The 27,405-nt window shown below is 44.3% G+C and overlaps 1 long non-coding RNA gene across 1 annotated transcript; it reads left to right on the top strand.

The window, feature by feature from the left end:
* The first annotated feature begins 1,930 nt into the window (after positions 1-1,930).
* Positions 1,931-26,389, top strand: LOC133384858 (uncharacterized). Its single transcript, XR_009762724.1, has 3 exons — positions 1,931-2,131; positions 7,932-8,017; positions 26,219-26,389. It is a non-coding gene; the product is annotated as an uncharacterized LOC133384858 (long non-coding RNA).
* The last annotated feature ends 1,016 nt before the right edge of the window (positions 26,390-27,405 follow it).

The following is a 27,405-nucleotide window of genomic DNA, read 5'->3' as shown; positions in this document are numbered from 1 at the left end:
CTTAGTGAGGAATGGGGAGGAGGCTTGCAAAAGCCTCCCTGCTCTTCTATTTTAAGTCTCTGCCATCGGGGTGGTGGTGGAGAAGGCTTGCAAAAGGCTTTAAGACAACCCCTGTGCTCCCATTTGAGCAAATGGGAATCATAAGATTGTCTAAAGTGCTTCTTGAAGTAGTTCTCATATGCAAGGTGTTTTAAAGGATGCTTTTGTGCAGGACTTTAACCCACACTTATCAGCTGATGAGTGGGGATTAAATCCTGCTGCCTTACCTGCATGATCTTGTTCCCTCTGGAGAACAGCCTGGGGGGAGCATGATTGGCCCAGAAGCCTGAAGTTCCCTGTGACATAGCATCTGGTTGGCTGCTGTGAGAACAGGATGCTGGACTAGAAGGGCCATTGGCCTGATCTAGCAGGCTCTTCTTATGTTTTGTTCTTAAGATGGGGGTGAAGATATTATAATTATTATTTTATTATTAAATTTTATTTATACCCCGCCTTTCGGCCAAAGGACCTCAAGGCGGCTTACAAAGAAAAATAAACACAGGTATAAAATACAATAAAAATACAATAAAAACAATATATAATTTACAAAAATTAAATTAAATAAGAAATAACATTATCATAATATTGTTAATTAAAAGCAGGGATAACCCAGGGTTCCAATCTGAAGAAGTTATTAGTTAAATCGAAAGTACTGGGGAGCTCCAGGTTCAAGTCCCCGCTCAGCTCCCTAGATGACCTTGGGACCATCTTCTTCCCTCCAGCGAACAGACACTGCAGGGCTGTTTTCTTGTAGGGCGCTTCGTGCTGCGGAGGCTGGAGGCTTGAATGCTTGCAGGGGCGCCTTCCGCTGTGGCTGGGCCTTACTGGGCCTGCTGCCCTCGGCCAAGTACTGCTGGGGGTGTTGGTGTTGGTTGTAATAGTAGCGGTGGCGGTGCGGCAGCGACGGCAAATGCTGCTGCTGCGGGCTGGGCTGCTCTTCCATTGAAAAGCCATGCGGGGCTCTGGATGGGGGCGGTGATGATAGCAGCGGCGGCAGCCCACCGTCCTCTTGCCTCCCCCTCAGAGTCGCCCTGTTGCTGGCTCGCTGCACTGTCTGGGGGAGGAGGCGGCAGCGGCTTGCTGGCTTCCCGGGCGTGCCCATAAAGGACAGAGATTCACCCACCACACCCACCCATGATGGCAGACAGACACCCTGAGGGCACTTTGTTACCAGGAATGTCCTCTCCTCACTTTCAAGGAAGGAGGTGAGGCAGTGCCTCTGGGAGCTCCACGCTGGGTTGGCTGTAGCTGATAACTGATTCGAATCCAGAGTTACTCTCCCTCCCTCTTTCTGAGCAAATTAGCAAGCAGCAAGTAAATCATTGGTCACAAATAATAAAGCAAAAGAGCAGAGCACAGTGCAACTCCATAAATGCTTACTCAGAAGTCAGTTCCACTGTGTTTGGTGGGGCTTCCTCCATAGGAAGTGTGCTCAGGATATTCCGGGGAAGAGTGTGTGTTTCAGTATGGGATACGGACTAAGAAAATTTGCCAAAGTTTTAATAGAAAAAAGTGATGTTGTAAGCCCTACCCAATGAGGAACTTTGATAGTGCAGCATCTACCTCTTGCACTAGCTGTGAGAAGAATTGCATTGCAGCTTCTGAATAACCCATGTTATGTTTTTTGATGCAATCTCTCCTCAACAAATATGCAAACTTAAGAAAAGACACATGGAGAGGTGGGAGCCAAACGACACATTTATGGCACATCATGAAATTCTGCTAGGCAGGAAAGTGTTTGTCATTACAGCAACAGCTGCCAACAGCCTATCAACAGACACTTTGATGCTATTGATCAGTCTTACATCTCTAGCACTGACAGGGTTTTTTTGTTTTTGGCACACAAATATCAACAGGCTTCAGCTGCTACAAACAGGAGGAGAGCAGCCACTGCTTTGAATGAAAAGCAATTTCCTGCAGAATGGAAAACATTGGCTGTTTAAGTGCTGTGCTAGTTGCCAATGCATCTTTTGTCACATATTCTTCACACTATTAAATTATCAACAGGTGTTAACTTATGCAAGCTGTTACCTGGTGTCAGGCCTTCAGTTCTGATTCATGCCAATCCAGCTGTGGGGAGACCAATTCAAAAGTAAGTAAATGAGCTGAGCCCAACTTTAACTAGTTTATCAATGCTGCCTTTTACATGAAATACTCTAGTGACGCAGATAAGATAAAGATGTTGTGGTCCTAGCTGTATCTTTCTGGATATTTCTGGCAATTCATGTACAACAACTTGAATGGATGTGCCTGCTGAAAAGTGCTTCAGGGCTCAGCCTCTTCTACTCAGTCTGACTGCATAGTAGTGCCAACTTTCAGCTTCTGCAGATGAGCAGAAAGTCACCAGCTCCATTTCAAGGCTTTCCAAGTTATTATTATTATTAACTTTATTTATACCCCGCCGTTTTTCCAAATTGGAACTCACGGCGGCTTCCAGATAAAAAACAGATACAATTAAAACCTACCAAAGTTAAAAGCATATAATACATAAATAAATAAATATAGACAGATATAATTAAAAAATGAACTCTGATTTAAAATAGCATTAAACTGTTTCTGATAATTAAAAACTATACTCATAAAATCAGAATAATTAAAAAATAAACAAGCAAGAACAATATAACCTCACCCTGAGCTCTCCCAGAGAAATCCCATTCCCGTAACTCCACCCCAGAATTATCTTCTGGCTTGAAATGCAAGCCTGGGGGAGTTCCCTGCTTCAACAGGCCTCTCCCCAACAAGTTTTACATTAATCTTTAGAGCTTTGTATAAATCTCAGTCAGAATCACACCTCACACGAGTTTGTTGGAGCAAGCAGTTCTAGGCCTTATAGACTAGTGGAGAGCTCTAGCAGGCCTCAGCCTGTTTTTAGATGGGCTTCAGCACTGTAGCCCCCCCTCTAGTTATGATGTAATGACAAATGCTAGCAGCAGCTCCCAAACTACTAATTAGCTTGGAAGATGTCAAAAGATGAGAGCTGGAAAAAGTGAAGGAAAAGATATAGGGAGGAGGGAGGAAAGAAACTGGCAGTTTGGGAGTGGAGTTAGGACAGAAGTGTAAAAGGAGATAGGGTGAAGAAATGGCAGGAAATGAGTAAAAATGCTTTGGGAGCCATACGAGGAGGGGAAATATAAAATGTAAGGCCTTTTCCACTTAGAGCCTCTGAATCAGCAGTTCTAAAATGGGGAGGCTGCGTAACTATATCTCCAAAACCAATGCCTTTATCTTGAAGAAAACTGGACTATGGGACTCCCATAGTTCACCATGGCAGAGTAAGTCATCATGGCAAAAATCCAGCAATTTCCACAGAGGGATTAGATATCAATAGAAAATACTGTCAGTAATTGCCAGCTGATTGTGCCAATCTCTGCTTCTATCTTGTTACTGGCTTTGCCCTTACACTGCTAGTTTAGGACTGGCAGGCCTCAATAATTTTTAGCCCTCTCAAGCGATGGTGGAAAGTTTGAGAACTCCTTTGTTAGGCAGTGCCAAGAATGTATTCCATATATGTTATGGATAATTCCTGAGGACCATTTCTTATCTTACTTATTTAGTTAACAAAAACTGTATACCGCATACTTGATAAAAAAAATAATCCAGAAAAACCCAATAAAAACATTTAAAAATATAAGTAAAACCAACAATCTCAAAACCATTCTTCAGCCCTATGTATGTGTTATTTGTGTGGATGTATGCTTGTGTAGGCATGGGAGCAGTACCACGCTTTTAGTCCTGCCCCTAATGGTGGGTCTATAGGCAAGCTCTTTCTTGCACGTAGGCTCTCTGCGCAATTGGGGCACCTTGCTGTGTGGGTGTCCTGATTGTGCAGCATCCCTGTGAGGAGGAGCTCACTCACATGTTGGCCTTTCGGTTCAGGCAACCAACACACATTTGTTTCAAAAAGAAAAGCCTATGTCAGGGGAGGGGAGCTATGTCACAGGAGTGAAGCCTCACTCTGATCTATCCTCAGATGTGCCCTACATGCAAGCACTGCAAAAATCCTTTAGAAAATAGGCATGTGGAATGCAGGGGCCCACTCTGTCAACCCAGTGTAGCAGCTGCTGCTTCTATCTACTCAGATTCCCATTTCCAAAAAAAGAATGGGAATGGCATATATATTCCAAGTGAGGTGGGGGTGGTTTGAACACAAGTTTTTTGCCCTGTGTTGGGAAACTACATCAAAACTCTGTGAATATATATTCAAACCACTTCTCCTGCGCTTAGAACGCCTGTCTGTCTTCACCCGTAAATTGGAAATACTTGAACAAGGCAATCAGGCAGTTGCAAATTCTTCAAGCTATAAAATAACTATAAAATAACTATAACTTCCTGGACTCAAAAGATTTGGGCAATTAGAGGATTTAAAACACAGAAAATATTATGTCCTTCAGATCAGTGGGAAGTTTAGATGCTCAAACATCCATATGTTACCTAGGCTGCTGCAGGGATGGCTATGCGGCTAAAGCAGTTCCCCTGGCCCCTAGCATTTCTGTTTGCAATGACTATGCTGGGTATCACAGGCACACATTCGACTGAGATTATGTTTATGAATATTTTATTTATGGTAAATGGATGGGACTGCAAACTTTACTTATGTGTTAATAAGCATTTGGTAAATATTTAATTGCAATAGTTGTTTTCAACATAAATTGAATATAAACGTTCAATATAAACTTTCAGTCTCCTGTTTTTTTAAGTTTCAAAAAAGTTTCAATCTGTTACAATTCACTAGCAGTTTTGTGTATGTAAGGACAGAAATGCACATACATTAAGAAAGCATAGCTGAAGTAGGTTTAAAAAACTAGACATTGGTAAGATTTGCTTCACAACAATAGTTCTCTCTCTCTCTCTCTCTCTCTCTCTCTCTCACACACACACACACACACACACACACACACACACACACACTTTGTAAACACTACCTCTCTTCTTTAAGTTAGAATTGAAAACAGTCTAGCTAGCCACCTCACTCTTCCAATAAATTGGAGTTAAGATTACACTCATGTTATCTGAGCAGACTGCACTCATTTTATAATTAACACATAAGCTTATGACTGTGAAGAAGACACATGTAATCGTAAAAAGGGCCTCTATGTTCTTCAAATGTACTGCCAGCCTGCCTTCACAGTTGATCTGACAAAGTGTATCAGCAAATCAAATGCTATTTCAAGCTGCCATTCTTGCCCCTCTTTGCCTACCCACCCATTTCCTCCCTCCCTTCCATGTTTCTCCATCCTCTTCTTCCTCTTAGCCGTGAAATTCCTATTGAGAGCCATTTCTTAAGATCTATAACAAGCACCTCTATTAGAGGTAGATTGTTGTTGTTGTTATGTGCCTTCAAGTCGATTACGACTTATGGCGACCCTATGAATCAGCAACCTCCAAAAGCATCTGTCATGAACCACCCTGTTCAGATCTTGTAAGTTCAGGTCTGTGGCTTCCTTTATGGAATCAATCAATCTCTTGTTTGGCCTTCCTGTAGATAGCTCGGTTGAAAAAGATTATCTTCCAGAATGCTTTACTGGATTATACCAGTCTAGCAAGATCAGACCCATCTTGGACATCCAGTAAGTTGAGCTAGATATAAAAAAGGGGAACCAAATTGATCTCAAAAGAATATCTACAGCAGGGACAGTCAACATGGTGCCCTCCAGATACTGGACTACAACTCCTATCATCCCTGACCATGCTGGCTGAGTTGAATTCCAACAGCATATGGAGAACACCATGTTACTATCTCTGAGTACCTATAGGGCTTGAGGCACGATGATGACATGAGAACATAGTTCCTGTAATGCCCAGATGTTTTGGAATGTGCCTCCAAATGCTCTGTGAAACAAGCCTCCCATCACCAGCATTGTTCCTTATTTCACACTATGAATTGACCCTCCTCTTTGCCTTTGGTAAATCCAAAAAAATGCATTCACTGTTAGCATGGCTTCAGCCATGGCCTAGTAAAGTCCTGAGTTGTGGTATTTCAGACATCTAAAATACCTACTTCATTATTTCTAAACTGGTTGGGGATGGGTGAAGAGGCTACCCATCCCTTATTTTGAATGGATAAATGGCAGAAACAACAAGGTTGAAGCAGCTGCTCTCTTTCCCTCCTCTTAACAATGCTCTTGATTTTAGTTGTCCATATCACTGGACTCCCCATCATGTGGCATTTAGCTCTCTGTTGTTTTAACTAGATCTATCAGATGTTTGACACTCGGAAGCACATGTAGGGACCACATGGCCACAAGTAGCCATCAAGCCCTAGGATGTCCCACCGATTTGTCTGCATCAGCCATCAGCTGGGCAGTGCGGAAAAGATGCAGGTCCCTCCCATTCTAAGTAGCGTGGAGGCTCTTGGCTACATTTGGACTGTTGGGGGCGGGGAGGTTAAAATCTACTTTCCAACAATCCTGATACGTCTAAAGTAGGATAGAGAACTTCAGTCCTGGGGCCAAATGTGTCCCTTCTGGTCCTCTTTATTTGGTCTTTGGGATTCTCTCCAGGCCACATCCCATATCCCTAGGCAAATACCCTCACTAACCCTGCTTTACACAGACACTCCCACACACAACTTGAGTGTTTTTGCCTAGCTGGAAATGTGTCCTTGAATTCTGATAATGCTTCTTGCCAGTCTGAATAGAAGATAGAAAGGGGTATGCGAGTGGGTTTAAGACTTAGGCTACTGTACAAATGTACAATTCACATAAGTTGCCCTGCCCACTTTTGCCCCACCCACCACTGGAACATGTCCCCCACACTGGTTGCCCAGAATGGAAAGCAGCCCTTGGGCTGAAAAAAGTGCTGTCCCTGGGCTGCAATTAGTAGCATGAGACAGCAAACGTGGCGTTAATCTCCCCTTCCAGCGACCATGATGCAGCTAAGATTGCGGCCCCTGTACTGCCTGGCAGTGTGGGAACAGCTGCCCCGCTGCCCAGCAACATGGCTGGATATGGGAGGCAGGCCATTCTCCAGTGATCTTCATGCATTCAGGATATTGGCTGCATCAAGATTGCTGGACGGGGGAGGTTAAAGCCTCTGTTCTCCCACAACTGTGGGGCAGCCGGGGGTGGGGAGACCAAATTGTGTGAGGAGGAGAAAATTGTGTGTGAGAGAGGGAGGGGGAGACTGTGTGTGAGAGAGAAGGGCGGAAGACAGAGTGAGTGAGCGAGAGACACAGAGAGAGAATTAATGTGAGTGCTTTTAACAGTGAGAAGGGGATGAGGGTGATGTTGGCTTTGGCCTCACCCACCACTGGATCCGGTCCTAACCCACCCACCTCCCATGTGGCCCTTGAAAGGAAAAATTTGCTCATCCCTGCTCCAAAGGATTGTGGGAGTTTAGAGGTATTTATGTGGCCCCTTGCCAGTTAATAGAGACTGACTGAGTTCCCCTTTATTTACTGGAAAAGTTATATCTCACCTTTTGACCCACAAAGGACTTCTGAGGAGGCTCACAACCATGAGAAAACTATAAGAGACATTTACAGTGCAACAATAACAATTAAAAACAACATTTAAAAGTGTCAGTGGAACCAGGTGCAATCTAATGAAACAGTGGGGTAGCAATCATAGACTGGTACTGGTGGGGGCCAAAAATGTCCCCCCATTAGAATGAGTGGAGTATCTACTGCCAAGGTTCCTCAGGGTTCTCATGAGCCCCACCATTTATAATGTATGTGAATTTTACACTATATACACAAGAAGCATGTGCCAACCAATACAAAACATTCAAGAGAGAAAGCCAAAGTATATTGACATTCTTGTCTTTGGTTGCTGAGACAAACCACTTTTGCTTTAAACTCTGCTAGCATACTAACTCCTCCGGTTAGACTTGCCAGTGCACAAAGTTTTGACCTTATCAAATAATTATTTTTCTTTAATCTTATCGTTTCTCAGATCTTCATTAGTGATTGGCTCCAAGTCAGGCTGCCTCCTTTCCTCCTGTGGTAATGTTTCACCTTTGCTGAATCCCTTTTGAGGCAGTAAGTTTGTTCTTAATTTTTTCTCTCTCTACTAGCTATAGGCTCCTTTGCTAAGATTTCTACTGTGCTGGTTCTAAGGTGTTTGGTTTTTTGCCACAGAAAAAAACTTGAAAGGGGTGAGGAAGTAGGGCGAGAAAAGCTTTGGACCCCCTTGACTCGTGTTTGTGTGTGCCACTTTTTACTTTCCCTCTCATAAATCATATACTCCAGTTCACCAAAAGCTGGTCCTCCTTGGCTGCCTCCTTCCTCTACTTTGAATAGTAATTATAGGAGAAGGGAAGATGCCAATGAACAGAAGGAAGTGAACAAGCTCAGTAGTGCAACTAGTGCTGGATCCTGCAGTCCACCCTGCCTGAAATGACCACTCAGAGAGCAGCAGGTTATGGGGGAAGTGGTAGACAGACCTAAGTGCCAGCACCTGGACTGGCATATGGGATGTCAGGGGAAATGGGGGCTGCTGGCCACAGCATCATTTCTTGCTCTTTTTTTAAAAAAACATATTTTAATCTGGGGCTGGCAAGCTGGACATGTATATGGTTACAGGTGCTCATTTTATTCTTTTTACTTTCAATACATTCTTTTCTACAACTAAATGGTGCTTTATTTATTTATTTATTTATTTATTTGGTTAGTAGGAGCCCAGGGTGGCAAACAAAAACACTCCAAAACATCATCAAAACAGACTTTAAAATATATTAAAACAAAACATATTTAAAAACATCTTTCTCAAAAAGCTTTAAAAATCTTAAAAGACAATTCCAACACAGACACAGCCTGGGATAAGGCCTCTACTTAAAAGGCTTGTTGAAAGAAGAAGGTCTTCAGTAGGTGCTGAAAAGAGAACAGAGATGGTGCTTGTCTAATATTTAATGGGCGGGAATTCCAAAGGGTAGGCGCTACTACGTTGAAAGTCTGCTTCCTATGTTGGACCTCCTGATAAGATGGACTCTGCAGGACGCCCTCACCCGCAGAGCACAGTGATCTATAGGGTAAGATGATCTTTCAGGTCCCCAGCTATATAGGGTCCCCAGCTATATAGGGCTTTGTACACCAAAACCAGAACCTTGAACTTATTTTCAAGAAAATGTGTTTAGCATCAGGACAACAGAAAGAAAATCCATTTTGTTCCTGTAGTTATGATTGTGCTCAGATTTATGTGAGTTTTTTTAAAATGTAAAAACTGTACATGCTCAGAATATGAATAGGGAGAGCAAAATGTTTGTTTTTCCTCTAATAATAAGAATGTAGAAGCGGTTGTAAAGCAAGGAGTAGCACGGAGAAGAGAAATGCCAGTTGTGTGCTTCACAACTGAAATGACACAGATGGCTGTCTAAGCACCCTCCCCCCACAACACCAGCACATCCGAGTCTAAAATAGCCTAGCTGCAACACTGAGCAATCTATGCATCCTCCAATTCTGAAATTAATTTAAGAGTTCTTCTAGTCAATTTAGGGATTCAGAAGGAATGGAATGTGGGGAGGGATGGGAGAGAAATTCACTAAAGTTGAACTGTACATCAGACTACCCCCAGTTTGCATGTTCGCTGTTTTTGCAGCTTGGTCTTGCTTGCCACCAACTTCAGCAGTTTTCCCCAATACCAGATTTTTTTTTTTTTTTAAAAGCAGTGAATATAACAACACTGTTACCAATGACATCTCGAATTGGGTATTCCCTTTCACTTCTGTGTCATTAAGGTGATTATGGTAGCCATTAACATTCATTGTTTGATTCTTACCTTGTCTCCCCCTTCTTTCTTTTTTAAAACTCTGTGACTTTAGCTAAACACAGTTCTTTAGTAATCTGTTGTCTCAGGGAGGCAGAAAATATCTCTCCACCGGAGCACTGAAACACCGACTTGAGACATTGGAGTGGAGGAAGAGAGAGAAGGAAAATAAGTTGGTCAAACAGGCTAACTGTAAGGTCAAGACCTCAGTAGGCAGCAGCATTCAAGGCTTGAAGATAAAGTGGGTTCAGCTTTCAAAATTACATCACATATCTGAGCTGGAAAAAACTCAACTTCACAAACCTCATTAAACTGCATGGGGGGAAAAAACTACAACTAACTACAACTGACTGTAACCAGCTGCCAGTTTGTTGAAATGACAACTAAACTGGCACCAAAGTGTGAACTACATCCCTAAATGTGGATCAGAGTGCACACAAAGAAAAATAAAGGAACGGAATGTGGAAAAAACACCCATCCCTAATTTTGTCTGTACTCACTAACTATTCATTCAAATTATGCATACACATAATATTAATGTCCATGACTGATTATTTTCACATAGGACAGTTTTGATAAACAATTTCATTTTTAGTACCTACTTATTAGGGATGGATGAATCTGCCAAATTCTGATTTCTCTGTTTATCATTTTTTCTGATCTTAATCTTTTTAAAATTAGGTAAAAAAAGGTAAAGGTGTCCCCGCACTTGTAGTGCGAGTCGTTTCTGACTCTTAGGGTGACGTCTTGCGACGTTTACTAGGCAGACCATATATATGGGGTGGGATTGCCAGTTCCTTCCCCGGCCTTTCTTTACCCCCCAGCGTATGCCGGGTACTCATTTTACCGACCACGGATGGCTGGAAGGCTGAGTGGACCTCGACCCCTTTTACTGGAGATTCGACTTCCTCCTTCCGTTGGAATCGAACTCTGGCCGTGAGCAGAGCTTCGGCTGTGTTACCGCCGCTTACCACTCTGCGCCACGGAGGATCATCACTAAAATTAGGTAGGTTCACCTTAAAATGCAAACTGAAGTTTCTCTCCCATCCTTACTACTTATATAAACTTCAGACACAAATGGGCTCCACTACCCTTCTTCTCTGTATGACCCCTGCCTGCAAGTTTCTAATATGGATGTGCATGCCTCCCAATATTTGCCTTGTATCTGTTCGAATTTCAAAACTCTGATGTGTTTCTGAGTAGCACTGTGTTCTCTCTGCTTCAATCTATAATTTGGGTTCCAGGAAATGTTGTATAAAATGAAGTTCCCCATTCACTTGATGGGAAATCTAAAAGTGACTATAACTTTTCTCCCTTTTGGTCTAAGTGGATGAAATTTACAGACAGAGGACCCTGCCAAAATACAGATAAATAGGCCCAAGGGCTTTTGGAGGAAGGAAGTAAAAGTAATCCCTTAATGAGGGGGAGTTTGACTTTTGCCCTTTCTTACCATAACATAATGAAGAGGTGGCCAAGTGGTGTGTATTGTTGCTTGTACATTTTTAAAACCGTTGCTGCTTCACAGTTGCCTTCCTTTCTGCTTTTTTTGGTGTCCTCTGATAGATCTTCCAGGTTGTTGTTATTTATCCATCCTTTATCCAAAGATGTCAGGGTGGGTTACAACAATTTTAAAATACAGCATTAAAAACAACCCAAAAACCACAAAATAGGGTTCTAAAAATATATGTCTCAGGTGTCAAAAGGCCAGGGTAGAGGTGCATCTTCAGCATTCAGCTAAAACTGTACAATGAAGTTGGCAGACACAATTCAGTGGGGAGAGACTTCCACAACCTAGAGGCCACCACAGAGAATGCCCTCTCCTGGACCACCCCCCCCAAATTTGCAAGGGTGGCAGAATTACCAAAAGGCCCTTCTGTATGGGAAGGAGACAGTCTTTCAGATATTTGGGGCCTAAGTCATTTGGGGCTTTAAACACTAGTGTGAGCACTTTGAATTGGGCCCAGAAACTAACTGGCAACCAATGCAGCTATTTTTAAACAGAGGTTTAAAAACTCCATGCTCTGGTAATCTGGAGATTAACAGAGCATGGAGTACTATGGTCAAGTCATCTCTGTCCAAAAGGAGCCAAAGCTGGTGAACTAGCCAGAGCTGGAAAAAGGCACTCCTAGCCACTGAGACCACCTGAGCCTCCAGTGACAATGTTGGATCCAGGAGTACCCCAAGCTATGGACCTGCTCTTTCCAGGACAGTGCAACCCCATCCAGAGCAAGCCGTCTTCCCACCTCCAGGAGATGAGAAATCTGGACACATAAGCATGACAATTTGAGATTGTCTAGAACATTACCTGCAAAGTTTGTCTATTTAACAAAATTTATATACTGCTTGACTGTGAAGAACCTCTAAGCAGTTTACAAAAAAGTTCTTAAGAGCTCTGGGTTTTGTTTTGCTTTGGTTGAAGCAGATCAATATAGGATTGTTAAAAAAAAATAATTTTAAAAAAGCACCCTTACAAGAAGCTTTTTTAAAAAAAAAAACACCATCCACTGCTTTCTTACCATAACATAATGAAGAGGTGGCCAAGTGGTGTGTATTGTTGCTTGTACATTTTTAAAACCCAAAAACCAAATTATTAACAGTAATAATCCAGAACTCTTCATTTTGTACAGTCTCACTTCTTTCAGTGCCCTTGGACCTAGAGAAACCTAGAGATGTATAAAAACAAAGAATTACAAGGGCAGAAACATTCAGAAACAACAGAGTGCCATGAGGTTCTGTGGGACCCTGATCCAACTTAGGGAGGGGCTACTGACATAGCACTAACTCAGTCTGGGGGTGGGGAGAACTCTGAATCACTCCCAGTTGCCTCATTATTTGACCCGCGTATGCAGCCAATGCACATTGTAGTTTCTAAAGCTCTTGAAGCACAGTGTGCTCATTGTCAGATAGTGTTAAAAGTCTAGTTGGAGCAATCCAGTTCTGCTGCTGAAAAAAAACACGCTTGAGAGTCCCTCAATGGGACTTGATCTTTATACTTTGCCATCTGAGAGGTTGACGATCTAAAACAGGCGGGGAATATATAGCCCTGCAGATGTTGCTGAACTACAACTCCCATCAGCCCCAGCAACCATGGCAGCGGCCAGGGATGATAAAAGTTGTAGTTCAGCAACATCTAGAGGGAAAAAGGTTCCCCAAACCTGACCTAAAATATCTCTGTCCTTTGGTTCTTTCCCATCAGCATTCCAATATGCCATTGTTTTCTCTATTCTGTTTGTTTTACTACTTATTAGTCATTTAAAACATTTAATCCTTCACATTAAAAAAAATCCCAAAGTCATGCATAGACAATAATAAAATACATCAAATATAATAAAAACATAAACCACAATATAAATATGCTAAATACTTATATTCAAAATATACTAAAACATTCTCCCTCTTCAACTACTGTCCAATTATCCTTCTGCCTTTTATCTACAAACTCCTGGGGGGGCCCTGCTTCTTCCCACAGTCTCAGCCCTTTGACTCTGCCTTTTGACCCCCTCTAAACTGATTTCAGGTCCCTGCCCTCCACTGAAACTGCCCTTATGAAAGTCCCCAATGACCTCCTCTGTAGGCCTCCACTCAGCCCTCATTCTGCCTAACCTTTCCACTGCCTTTGATACAGTGCACCACTGCTACAGTGGCCTCCTTGCCTCCTCTTACGCTCTGTGTCTCTGTGATTCTCTCCTCCAGTGGTTACCTTTCTACTTATCTTATTGCTCTTACAAAATCTCTGTAGCAGGACACTCTTCTCCATTAGGGTCCCTTAGGACTCTGCACTTGGCCTTCTACTATTCTTTCCATATATATACTTTTGTCCTGTAGCCTCACCTCTTTCCATGCTTTCAATACTGCCTGTATGCTGGTGATACCCTGCTCTATCTTTCTACCACAGATCAGCCTCCATCCAATCCCACTTCTCCAACTCTCTCTCTCTTATTTCCTCATTGATGCTTCAACACAGTCTGAAGCTCAATATGTCTAAGACCAAAACTTTTATCTTGTCTCCCAAGCCCTCAACTCCTTGTTCACTCTCCTTAACTGATGACAATGACACCATCCACCCTGTTGATTAGGCACAAAACCTTCATTTTCTCTTATTCTTCTTTCATTTGCTTCCCAAATCCAGTTCATTGCCAAGACACGTCATTTCTACATTTACAACATTACAAAAAAATATCCTTCCCTTCAGCAAAAGCTTGTCCCTGCCCTGGTCATATCTTGCCTTGAGTACTATCTGTTCTCCTGTCTCACCTTCATCCACTCACTTCCATCCTGTACTCTGCCTGCAAAAATTATTCACCTTTCTCATCACTCTGGCATATGCCTCCCTTCCTTAGATTCCTTCACTGGCTTCCCATACTTTCCCAGGTCTTGCACAAGCTTCTTGTCTTCACCTTCCAGTCCTGCCCCTCTACATCTTACTGTGTTTATCTCCCAACATGTCCCTTTCAGTGGCATTCACTTATCCAGCTCTACCACTCTCAGTTGTCCAAAGTTCTTCTGCTCCCTCAAACAACTAAGCCCATTTTCCTTGCTGCCCTTTATGTCTGGAATTCTGCAACCACCTCCCCTCCTCAAGACTTGCCTGTTCTAGGAAGCCTTTGGATCATTGCCCTAGTCCCTATACCTTATTGCAGGGATGGGGAATGGTATCCAGCCAGTGGGACCCACTCACGTATCAATCATCTGTCATCACGATTACATCAGATGACCCATTTTTTATTTGCAGCATGGCAAACCATGCTGGAAAGGAAATCTAAGCCCAGCTAAGCAGGGCTTGAAGTTACCACTGACTGGCGCAGACTTCAAGCTCCACTTTAAGGGTCAATTGCGCTAGTGCAGCTGATCCCAGAGAGCTTGACGTTAGCACCTACCAGCCGATTGGTGGTGACAGGAAGCCTCTCTTACCAGTGCACAATCAGGAGTGCCTCCTTATTGTGGATCAGCAGCTATGTCTCAATCTGCTCCTCACCTGACGCTACATATGATGTCAGGTGTGGGGCAGGTGGCCATTGTTTAAGGAGATGCCCTCACTCATCACATTAGGCCTGCAGGCCAAAGTTCCCTATAATTATAGAGTTTACAATGTAGAGATATTCCCATAGTATTAGGAAATTGGTAATTTGAGGGCTTACATGTTTCAGGCAGTTGCCTAGAAGTCGCTGTGCAAGTTTGTCTTAGAGGCTCTGAAGAGAAATACTTGTGACTGAAATAATCACAAATACCTGTGACTGATCAATTGATTACTTTATTACGGTCAAAGACCAGCAGAGACCAAAGTACAGAATATAAAAAACATCATAAAAAGAGTTGACAATACAATAAACTGTATACTGATGAACATGCTAACGCACCTGTGATTGAAATAATCACATTCTTCCCATGCCTGCAATGCCCCCATCCTCTGTTGTTGTTTCCATATCATAGTTGTTCTTCGTAAAGTACAATACTCATAGATGGTGCTATATAAACAAACAGTCCTCTGAGTTATGGACAGTGTTCAGAATGTGCCCACCCAGCTCTGGCTTCTTAGCCTTCCAGACACCAAAGTTGAGGCAATAAGCCTCCAATAAAGAAAACATTGCAGAACCCCCGTCCCTAGATGCCACCTCTCTATATGTGCTTTCCTAGTGCAGTGACTGTCACATAGTACTCTCACTACCTGGCCACTGCATCTAATAGAATAATTGTGGCCAAACTGAACAGGATTCCAGGTATGAAAAGACTAAAACAAACATGGCAGAAAATTGTATGCCTTTTTAGAAATGAAATCTATCTGATATCAAATAAAAATGCACAGCATGTACCTTGGTGCTGTTTTCCCAAATTGTTTCCATTTTCTAATGAGTTTTTTTCAGCATCAAATTGTGATCGTATCTTTCAGACCCAAGGACAAATCAAAGTCTAACAGTGCTTTATTCTCAGAGGAGTTACAGCCTAAACTATCTGATCTGATTTGGAGTTTAAAAGGGATGCCTATTGGCATGTATACCATCATTGCTGACCCCTTTTCAAACATTTCTGGGTTTTATATGCCTTTTATTTACCCAAAGTCATACAGTGGTGTCAAATATATAAAAAAAATCAAATAAAATCTGAAACCTTCAAAAGTCCAACCTTTGCATCTTAAAGCTAAAATTAAAATTATTTAAAGTAATGTAACTGGAGAATTCACAATTAAAATCTGCTTACTGTGGTCTGTTGTGTTCATTGCATGGGTGTGTATCGGTGTGCTGGGACCAATCTCCCCGCCATCTTTGTGCAGCCTACTGTTAACAGGTCACTGCTCAACTGTGCTGCATTCCAGGGAATCCCTGGGAATTAATTGGTGGCATATTAATATTTCAGTATCCGGTGTGGATTATGTTATTTTAAATCATAGCTGATAAAATTCTTTGTGAAACACGGTTTGTATGGTGGAACTTGGAATGCCATTTAGTAAGGGACATTGTACCCTCATTTTATTAGAACAGCTTGACAGGGATGATTAGAAGGATGCTTCTAGTGGGCATCTACAGAAATAAGGTTATTTATTTATTTATTTATTTATAGAATTTATTAGTCGCCCATCTGGTGACATAGGGAGCAAACCTGAATAACTTTGAACAATGCTGCTGCTCATGTTTTGTTCTAATTTTAAATAGTTCTTCGTAAACATAATTATCAAGAGAAATGCCACCACTTGTGGGCCCACATTGTAGTCACGTATGCCTTTTAATCTTCTCTTGATGTTGTCTTTTGCAAGTAATCCAAGAACAGTTATCTTAAATAGGCGACATTTCCATAAGCTGCTAACATATATATTTGTCCATGTCCAATTCACGTCAAACATCCCAATTCGTGAAGAACAGGTGAACCAACTAGTCATGCCCCTAGTCATGCAGCGAGGGTGTGGTTCCATTTGCCCTGAAAGAGGTGGTGAAAAAGCCCACTCTGGACCCATTGGTTTGTGACAACTATAGCCCGGACAGATGACAGGGGGAGTGTGACCCTGTTATTCTTACTGGATCTCTTGGCGGCTTTTGATGCCATTGGCCATGGTATCCTTCTGGGCCGATTTGGTGAGATAGGTATTGGAGGCATTGTTTTACGGTGGTTCCGATCCTATCTCCAGGATCATATTCAGAGAACAGCACTAGGTGTCAGGCCCAGGATGTGACTCAGGAACCAGACCAATGGCTGTAGTTAATTTGTGTTTTATTAGGGTAATGTCCAAACAAAGACTGCGTTTTCTCATGAAGCAATACAGGGATACAGGTCCTGCGGCATTGGGAGAAAGTTGACAGAGCAAGGGACTTCTTCCCGCCTGTTCTTTAAGAAGGGGCCAAACGGGCGCGCAATCTTTCGCTCCTCCTTAACTGCCCCTCAGGTACTGCCCACCTTCCCCCCCTTCTGTCCTGTCTTTTCAGCTGTCTGCGTGTGCGCGGTGAGGGGGGAAGCATCACCCCCTCCTCTTCTGAAGTTTCCGATTCCAGGATGGGGGATAGGGGAGGGGCTGATGGTAAACTGCCTCCCCGCTTTTTGGCTGTGAGCAGCCCTCCCTCTTTCCCCTCTTGCTCTGAGCCTGAAAGAGGGGGAGGCGTGAGAATGTCCAGGGAGGGCTCAGGCTCCCCGTTGCTAAGCGACCTTATCACTGGCAGTTCCTCTGTTTCATCTTCGCTCCAAAGGGGGGAAGTTCCTCCCCCTTCCCTCTGCCATCCATCTGAATACTCTTCTCCCAACTCTCCGGGATCCAGCTCCCCGGGATTGGGACCCCAGCTCTGCCTTCCGACACCATCCCCCCTCCCAGGCTGTGCCCCCCTCCCCTTGTCTGGCTTGGGACGGTGGGGAAAACGTTGATGGAAAAGTTTTACCAATTCTGGAGCATGCACATCAGCTGCATCTTCCCATGATCTGTCAGCCACCCCATAGCCTTTCCAGTGAATCAAGTACTGCAGCTTGTGGCGTCTGATCCTGGAATCTAAGATCTCCTCAACTTCAAACTCAAGCTGCTCATTTACCAGGAGTGGAGCTCCGGGAGGTTCCTCCGGCCGTAACTCACTGGGAGGGACGGCTTTCATTAAGAGGGATCGATGGAACACAGGATGTATTTTAAACGTGTCAGGCAGCTTCAGTCGGTATGCCACGGGATTGATTTGAGTTTCTATTTCGAAAGGACCCACCCTCTTGTCTTGTAATTTTCTACATTTGCCTGGCATCTGGAGGAAGCGGGTGGACAGCCATACCTGGTCTCCCGGTTGAAGGGGGGGGCCCTCCTTCCTGTGCAGGTCAGCAACTCGCTTGTACTCCATTTTGGCTTCGTTTAACTGCTGTTTCAGTGTCTGTTGCGCCGCTTGCAATTCCTTAAGGAAGTTCTCAGCTGCCGGTACCAGCATTCCTTCTGAGCTGCTTGGAAAGACTTTAGGATGGAATCCATAATTAGCGAAGAACGGGGTTTGTTGAGTGCTGGAGTGCAGAGAATTGTTGTAGGCGAACTCTGCAAAATGCAAATATGATACCCAGTCAGTCTGTTGATAGGACACATAACTTCGTAAATATCTTTCCAAAACGGCGTTCAAGCGTTGCGTCTGCCCATCTGTCTGGGGGTGATGGGCGGAGGAGAGTTTTAATTCCGTCTGCAACTGTTTCCACATTGCTCTCCAAAATTTGGCTGTGAACTGAGTTCCTCGGTCTGAGACTACGCTGTTTGGCAATCCATGCAGCCGGTAGACTTCTTTTATGAATAACTTGGCCGTTTCTTTAGCCTCTAAGGCCCCTGCATAAGGAAGAAAGTGTGCCATTTTGGTAAGTAGATCCACCACTACTAAGATGGCTGTCATTCCTTGGGACTTGGGTAGATCAGTTATAAAATCCATGGAGAGCTCCTTCCAGGGTTCGTGTGGGACAGGCAACGGTTGTAACAGTCCTGCTGGTGTCCCTGTTTGTGTTTTTGTCCGCAGACAGACAGAGCAGGACTTTACATAACTCTCAATATCCCGACGCATTTTAGGCCACCAGAAGTCCTTGGCCACGTTCTGAATGGTCTTGTAAATCCCAAAGTGTCCCGCTGTGATGGAATCATGACACTGGCGTAGGATTCTGAGCCTTAATTCCCCTTCTGGCACATATCTGGCGGTTTTGAACCATAACAGTCCATTTCTCCAGTGAAAGGTTACTTCTGAGTCTTGACCTTGTCCCGTCTCCTGCTGATATTTTAGCATGTCTGCATCTTCTTGTTGTGCCTTTTTGAGTTCCTCTTCCCATGAAGGCTGGCATACTCCCAATGTTAATTTCTCTGGCGGGATTACGTACTGAGGCTGGTCTTCGGATTCACTTTCTTTGTATTGTGGCTGTCTGGATAAGGCATCTGCTCTCTGGTTTTTGGCTTGGGCATGGTAAGTAATCTGGAAGTTAAACCTAGTGAAGAACTGGGACCATCTTATCTGTCTCTGGTTCAGCTTTCTGGCAGTTTGGAGGCTTTCAAGATTCTTGTGGTCGGAGCGCACTTCAATTTGATGAGAGGTCCCCTCTAGGTATTGTCTCCAGTTTTCAAAAGAGTCCTTGATGGCCAGCAGCTCCTTCTCCCAAACTGTGTAGTTCTTCTCTGCAGGCTTTAACTTCTGAGAGAAGTACGCACAGGGGTGCAGCTCCTTCCCTTCTTGGTCTAATTGTAGCAGGACCCCCCCGATGGCAAAATCTGAAGCATCTGCTTCCACTACGAAAGGGCGGTTCGGATCAGCAAAGCGCAGAATGGGCTCAGTAGCAAACCTTCTCTTCAGCTCCTCAAAGGCCTCGGTGGCGTTCTCTGTCCATTGAAACTTCTTCTTCCCCCTTAAACAGTCAGTCAGAGGAGCTGTTAATTTGGAAAACCCTGGAATGAACTTTCTGTAATAATTGGCAAACCCCCAAAACCGTTGTACATCCTTTTTGGTGACAGGTTGGCCCCAGTCCAATATGCAGCTTACTTTCCCTGGGTCCATCTCCACGCCTTCCGCTGAGATTCGATATCCAAGGAAGTCTAGAGACTTGAGGTCAAATCCACATTTCTCTAATTTAGCATACAGGTGATTTTCTCTCAGTCTCTTCAACACCGTCTTCACATGCTGGTCGTGGTCTTCCTGGTTCTTTGAGAACACCAGGATATCATCTAAGTAACAGATTACATACGTGTCCAACAAGTCTCTAAACACGTCGTTCATGAATTTTTGAAAAATTTCTGGACTTCCACAAAGCCCAAACGGCATGACCAGGTATTCATACTGTCCTAAGCGGTCAAGAATCCTGTTTTCCATTCATCTCCCTCCTTCATTCTGATCAGATTGTACGCTCCTCTCAAATCCAACTTTGTGAAGATTTTTGCAGAGCGCAGTCGGTCCAGCAACTCTGAGATCAGGGGCAGCGGGTAGCTGTTGGCGATGGTGATCTGGTTCAATGCGCGATAGTCGTTACAGGGTCTGAGTCCCCCCCCTTCTTTTTCACAAACAATAGTGGCGCTCCAGCAGGGGATTGTGAGGGGCGTATGAATCCTCGCCTCAGGTTTTTATCCAGGAATTCCTTCAGGGCCTCCCTCTCATTCTCTGTGAGAGAGTAGATTCTCCCTGATGGGATGCTGGCTCCTGGCACTAGGTCAATCGCAGAGTCGTAAGGGCGGTGGGGGGGTAAAGTCTCTGCCTCTTTTTCATCAAACACATCTTTGAATTCTTCATACTTTGGCGGCAGGGTCACTTGCTTGATTTCTTGCACTGCCCCCGCTAGGGTGTTCTTGATTCCTTCAGGTTGACAGTTCTCCTGGCAATACTGTGAGGTGAACCACACCACCGCCTCCCTCCAACTTATTTTGGGTTCATGCTTTGCTAGCCAGGGCATTCCCAGAATCACCTCAAAGTTCGAGAGATCTGACACGTATAGCGAAATGAACTCTTCGTGCCCAGGGATTTGAAGTTTCACTTCCTCCGTGGCTTGTGTCACCCCTCCTGACTTCAGGGGTCTCCCATCGATAGTCTCCACAGCTAGGGGAGCGTCCAGTTTCCACCGGGAAATTCCATGACGCTTGACTAACTTTGCATCAATAAAATTTGTGGAGGCTCCACTGTCAATTAAGGCAGTGGAATTAAACACCACTCCTCTGGAAGTTGTAATCCGAATAGGCAAGACCAACACCCCCTTTGAGGGAGGTTGGATCGTTGGGGGGCCTTTATACAACGCTGCCCCCAGTCCACCGGCCTGCACGTGGACTGGGTGTTCTAGTTTCCCGACGGCTCGGCTTTCCCCCCTTTCAGTCCACAGTCTCTGGCCTAGCCCCTCCCTGTCCCTCAGTTGCCTTACGTGCCATCCCTGCAGTGGGAAGGGTCTTGTTGCGGGATGCCGAGGCTGAGTATCTCGGGACCTCTTGCTTCCTTTCCAGGCGCCTTCCTTCCATCCGGTGATCTATCTGTAGGCATAGCCGGATGAGCCCTGGTAGGTCAGCGGGGGGGGGGAGGTCCTGGCCAACTCATCCAGGATTTCAGCATTTAATCCACTCCAGTACATAAACATCAGGGCGGCGTCATTGTAACCAGTTTCCTGGGACAGAATTTTAAAAGCGTTAGTGTACTCGGAAACAGTCCCTTTAGCTTGCTTCAGAGCGCCTAGTTGCCGCGCTACTGTTTCAGCCCTTTGCGGGTCTTGAAACATCTCGGTCATCTCCTGTATAAATCCTCTGTACCTTCCTAAGACAGTATCCTTTCTCACAAGATACGGAGTCACCCATTTTGCAGCTTCTCCCTCCAGGAGGCTAATCACGAAAGCTACTTTAGCCCCATCGTCTGGAAATTCCGTGTGCCTGACATCCAGATATAACTCACATTGAGCCACGAAGGTTGCCAACTGATCACTTTGTCCCAGGTATTTTGGGGGCAATCCAATGGGAACCTTTACTACGGCAGCTGGAGGGGCTGTTTGCATCTGGTCTATCGTGGCCTTCAAGGTTTGATTATCCGTCTTCAGCGCCTTGACTGCTGCTAGCAGGGCTTGAACATCCGTCTGCAAATCAGCTACCTTAGTTCTCAAGAGTTCCACTTCTTCCGTCTCAGAAGTGGGGTTCGTCCCCCCCGCTGCTCCCTTTGACATCTTGTCCCAGTCAAGTGAAGAGAGCGTTGAGGGTGATTTAGGTGGCTCTGTCAAGCTGTCAGGCCCAGGATGTGACTCAGGAACCAGACCAACGGCTGTAGTTAATTCGTGTTTTATTAGGGTAATGTCCAAACAAAGACTGCATTTTCTCATGAAGCAATACAGGGATACAGGTCCTGCGGCATTGGGAGAAAGTTGACAGAACAAGGGACTTCTTCCCGCCTGTTCTTTAAGAAGGGGCCAAACGGGCGCGCAATCTTTCGCTCCTCCTTAACTGCCCCTCAGGTACTGCCCGCCTTCCCCCCCTTCTCTCCTGTCTTTTCAGCTGTCTGCATGTGCGCGGTGAGGGGGGAAGCATCACCCCCTCCTCTTCTGAAGTTTCCGATTCCAGGATGGGGGATAGGGGAGGGGCTGATGGTAAACTGCCTCCCCGCTTTTCGGCTGTGAGCAGCCCTCCCTCTTTCCCCTCTTGCTCTGAGCCTGAAAGAGGGGGAGGCGTGAGAATGTCCAGGGAGGGCTCAGGCTCCCCGTTGCTAAGCGACCTTATCACTGGCAGTTCCTCTGTTTCGTCTTCGCTCCAAAGGGGGGAAGTTCCTTCCCCTTCCCTCTGCCATCCATCTGAATACTCTTCTCCCAACTCTCCGGGATCCTGCTCCCCGGGATTGGGACCCCAGCTCTGCCTTCCGACACTAGGTGATTGTCTTTCCCCCCCCTGGCAGTTTGTTTGTTTGTTTGTTTGTTTATTCTATTTCTATGCCGCCTTTTGGCCAAAGGCCCTCAAGGCGGCTCACAAAAAAAAAAAAAAACACAAACACAAAATACACATCAGAAAAAAATACAGTGCACAAAAACTCAAACAAAATATTAACATTGTTTAAAAAACAAGGTCCTTTACAGGCCTGGAGTTGTGATGTGGGGTGCCACAAGGTACCATCTTGTCCCCCATGCTGTTTAACATCTATATGAAGCCCTTGGGAGCGGTCATCAGGAGATTTGGGACGAGGTGTCAGCAGTACACTGTTGATTCCCAGCTTTATTTCTCTGTAACATCTGAATTGGGAGAGGCTGTGCAAGCCCTGGACCACTTCCTGGACTCAGTAGTGGGCTGGATGAGGGCCAATAAACTGTGTCTGAATCCTAGTAAGATGGAGGCTCTGTGGGTTGGCAGTTCCCGAGTTCAGATAATTGGTCAGTTGCCTGCTTTGAATGGGGTCATACTGCCTCTGAAAGAGGAGGTTCATAGTCTGGGGATGCTCCTGCATCCATCTCTGTCACTGAGGCCCAAGTGAGCTCAGTGGCTAGGAGTGCCTTTTACCAGCTTCGGCTGGTAAGACAGCTATGGCCATTTCTGGACCAGGACAACCTGACCACTGTTGTCCATGCACTGGTAACCTCCAGGCTGGATTACTGTAATGCACTCATTGTGGGGCTGCCCTTGAGGTTGGTCTGGAAGCTGAAGCTGGTGCAAAATGCAGCAGTGTGATTGCTCACTGGAGCATGGTATCACCAACATGTCACTCTGCTGCTGAAATTGCACTGGCTGCCCATTAGCTACTGTGCCAAACTCAAAGTTCTGGTTTTGGTGTACAAAGCCCTATACAGGTTGGGACCAGGATACCTGAAAGATCATCTTACCTCTTATATACCCAGTTGATCACTGTGCTCTGTAGGTGAGGACCTCCTGCAGATACCAGGAGTTTTCCTGGATGAATCGAACTACCTAGACCAGTTTCAATCAGGCTTCAGCCCTTGTCATGGGATAGAGACTGCCCTGGTCACTCTACTTGATGACCTATGCTGGGCATCAGACAGGGGGAGTGCATCTCTGTTGGTGCTGCTGGACCTCTTGGCGCCCTTTGATACCATCGACCATGGTATCCTTCTGGGTTGTCTAGCTGAGATGCAATTGGGAGGCACTGTTTTATGGTGGCTCTGGTCCTACCTGATGGACAGAACCCAGAAAGTGGTGCTGGGAGATTACTGCTTGACCCCCTGGCTGTTGGCCTACGGAGTCCTGCAGGGTTCCATTCTGCGTCCCATGCTCTTTAACATTTATATGAAACTGCTGGGAGAGGTCATCCGGAGATTTGGAGTACAATGTCATCAATATGCTGATGACACTCAGCTCTATCTCTCCCTACCATCTGATTGCAGGGAGGGAGCGCTCATTCTAAACTGGTGCCTGGAGGCTGTGCAGGGCTGGATGTGGGCTAACAAATTGAAACTTAATCCAGACAAGACGTAAGTGTTGCTGGCCAAGGGAAAACTGCACCAGGGATGGGGTTGCAACCTATTCTGGATGGAGTTGCACTCCCCTTGAAGGAGCAGGTCTGCAGTTTGGGAGTCCTCCTGGATCCTGCCCTGCTGCTTGAATATCAGGTGGCTGCTGTAGCCAGGAGTGCGTTTGGCCAGCTCAAACTGGTCTACCAGCTACGTCCATTCATGGAAGCAGTTGACTGGGCCACAGTGGCAAATGCATTGGTGACATCGAAGCTTAAATACTACAACACACTCTATGTGGGGCTGCCTTTGAAAATGGTTTGGAAATTACAGTTGGTTCAAAATGCAGCAGCCAGAATGTTAACTGGAGCATGGTGCAGGGAGCATATCACCCCTCTGCTTTATCGACTCCACTGGCTCCCAATTTGTTTCTGGCCCCAGTTTAAAGTGCTGGCTTTGACCTTTAAAGCCCTAGACAGCCTTGGACCAATGTACCTGAGGGACCGCTTATACCCATATGTACCTGCCAGTACTTTAAGATCATCTGCTTCTGGTCTCCTCTGTGTGCCTGGAATGAAAGATGTTACACTGATAGACACGCTTGAGAGAGCCTTTTCAGCTGTGGCCCCCAAGCTTTGGAATACCCTACCCCAAGAAATCCTCTCGTAAGCCTCCCTGAGTGCCCTGTTATAGGGTAGAAGGGCGGGATAGAAATATTTTAAATAAATAAATACCATCTTATCAGGAGGTCTATTCCGCACAACATAAGAAGCTGACCTTTGGTGTAGTGGCACCTGCCCTTTGGAATTCCCTCCCCTTAAATATTAGACAGGTGCTGTCACTGTTCTCTTTTCAGCACCTTTTTCAAGACCTTCCTCTTTCAAAAGGCCTTTTAAATAGAGACCTATCCCAGTTTGTGTCTATGTTGCAATTGCTTTTTAATGCGTTTTTAATGATTTTTTTAAAAAAAGATGTTTTTAAAGATGTTTTAATATGTTTTAAAGTCTATTTTTATGATGTTTTAGAATGTTTTTATTGTTTTTATATGCCACCCTGGGCTTCTACTGGGAGGAAGGGCAGGATATAAATAAATAAACAAATCTGCTAACTGCATCAAGCTGTTAGTTTCTTACTGGAAATATGTTTGTATTAACATATTAAGTAGACCTTCTGTTACTAAATTTGTGGGGCAGCATTTCTCTATTTTAGTGTTTACCCAAAACACTCTATGCGCACTATCCATAGCCACAACCCTTGCAGCAGTAATTGGTCATGACAGCTATTATTCTTTATTAATGTATATACCTCTAAATGCTAAAAAGTCCTCTAAGCAGTTTACAAAATAAAAAAACAATGTTGCACAATTAAAATACACCATAATTAAAAATACCCAACAAAATCTAATTAAAACATCAAAATATAAATGTCCATAGTTAAAATATCTTATAAAATTATCCAATTAAGACAGTGATTAAAACAGGAGACTTTGGTCCAAACATCAAAGGAATTCCTCCATGAACAGGTACAACTTCAAGAGCTGGCAGAATGCCAATACAGATGGGACTTCTTGTTTATCCTTAGGACAGAGGTGTAGCAGGAACAGAGAAATGCAAGCCTAATAGACAAGTGTAGTGGTAAAATAAAATCCAGTAGTCCAGTCAGGTGCGGCCAGTGCAAAAGGCAGCCCTCCCCATGGCCAGTGTTAGCTAAACTTCTCCCAAGGAGAACTGCTATCTCAGCAATGTGCTGGAGCCTTGTGATAACTTATGCAGGGTGGCTGGCCAGACAGCTCTTCATACAGGGCAGGGCAAATAGAAGGTGTCCATTCATTTAAAGGGCCACTGTCCTATTCTGTAACCTCTGCTTCCTATGGCACAGAGGTAGGAGGCCTGCATTGGAGGAAGTATCCTCTGAGCCGGATGAAACAGGCAAAGCCATATCCTCTGACCTGGATGGTCTGGGAGTGGGGAGTGATGGCTCTCCAGGCAAAGTCTCCTCTTCTTCCATGTGTACATCTGGGTCTGATGGAGGCTTGTGGCCAAACATATTACTGTCTCCGTGTAGAACCAATTACCCTCTCACATGGAGTTTGTTGTTCTTATTTTCACCAAGGTCCTATTTACAATATCTAAACATTGATTGATCTGAATCGCCGGCATCTTTTTCAGGTCAGCAACGTTCTGCTACCAGTCCGTCACATCTATAACATCTTATTTGCTTGGAGACTGTGTATAACATTTAATGTTATTAGTTTCCCACTTAGTGACATTGCTTTCAAGAGAGTAAGTCTATCAAGTAAATGCTGGGACCCTGTGCTAAATGAAGTGAAATTATTTTTAAACAATGAAAATGGATATTCTGCTGAATCAATTCTGGAATCATCTCAAGAAGATAGCAATGAAGAAGAAGAATAGTTAGGATTAAGAATATCCAGTGTGTGTCATATCACAGGCTTGACTTCAAATCTGAGTTGAGGTGGTTAATATATTTTTTTATGTGTTCCATAATCACTTGTATCTTTGTTGTTACTAATACTTAGAGGTCCTTCCACAAATAAACATTCACATTTGAAACAGTTATTCATATTTTTTTACCAAAAATTGGTCAATAATGACAGTTTTTATATTTAAATGCTTAAAGCTGCCAAATCATAATCCATTACTCATAAAAAACCAGAGGCAGTGTGTAGGCTTTTACAATACCTGCTTAAAATAATTCAAGCTGCAATAATCTGCACACTTAAGTGGGAGTAAGGCCCACTGAACATAACGGGGCTTACTTCTAAATAAATATGCATAGGATCGTGCCCTCAGAAATATAGGCTTGCAAATACTGAGATAGACATTTATTCATCCCATTAACCATCACTGCCATTTTAAAAGATGGTGACCAAACCTCAACATTAGAAAAATGGCCCTTCAGCTAAATTTCATCCTACGTCTGTAAAAAATTATCTCTAATAATAAAAATGTCTCCTAAAAGAAGCTTGCATGGGCCTTACATATTTGATTAGATAGATAAGATAAGCAATAGGTGAGATTGTAAACCACCTTTACATGTTGTACAAGTTAAGGTATGCCTTAATTTAATATTTCTATGTGTTTTAAAGCATGAGTGAATTTGTAAGGGCTTTAAAAAGATAAAGGTGTCCCTGCACTTGTAGTGCGAGTCATTTCCGACTCTTAGGGTGACATCGTGCAACGTTTACTAGGCAGACCGTATACATGGCGTGGGATTGCCAGTTCCTTCCCCGGCCTTTCTTTACCCCCCAGCATATGCCGGGTACTCATTTTACCAACCACGGATGGATGGAAGGCTGAGTGGACCTCAACCCGTTTTACCAGAGATTCAACTT

Source organism: Rhineura floridana, chromosome 1, assembly GCF_030035675.1.
Source record: "Rhineura floridana isolate rRhiFlo1 chromosome 1, rRhiFlo1.hap2, whole genome shotgun sequence".
NCBI lineage: Eukaryota > Metazoa > Chordata > Lepidosauria > Squamata > Rhineuridae > Rhineura > Rhineura floridana.
This window is presented reverse-complemented; position numbering and strand designations above follow the sequence as displayed.